Here is a 367-nt window from a genome sequence, read left to right as displayed (position 1 = left end):
TTCTAATTCAAAACATAAAATGATGTCCTATTTTTGAATTTTTAAAAAAAGAATTAAATTTTTAAAAAAAAAAATTGGGGTAATTTTTTTTCTTTTTTAAAACCAATTAAAATAATATTTTTCCCCAAAATAAAAATTTTAATGAAAATTTAATCAAAATTTTATGTTTTTAAAATTTTAAATTTTTTTAAATAAAAATAATATTATTTTATAGACGACCTTATTTTTTCTTTCTAAATATAAAATTTAGAAAAATTAAATTTGGGGGCTTTTTAAGAAATATAGGGGAATTTTTTAAATATAAAATAAAATTTTAGAATTATTATATTTTTTTTCAAAAATTTAAATTTAATTTAATAAAATTATA

The sequence above is a fragment of the Penaeus monodon genome, chromosome 22 (genome assembly GCF_015228065.2).
Source record: "Penaeus monodon isolate SGIC_2016 chromosome 22, NSTDA_Pmon_1, whole genome shotgun sequence".
Lineage (NCBI taxonomy): Eukaryota > Metazoa > Arthropoda > Malacostraca > Decapoda > Penaeidae > Penaeus > Penaeus monodon.
This window is presented reverse-complemented; position numbering follows the sequence as displayed.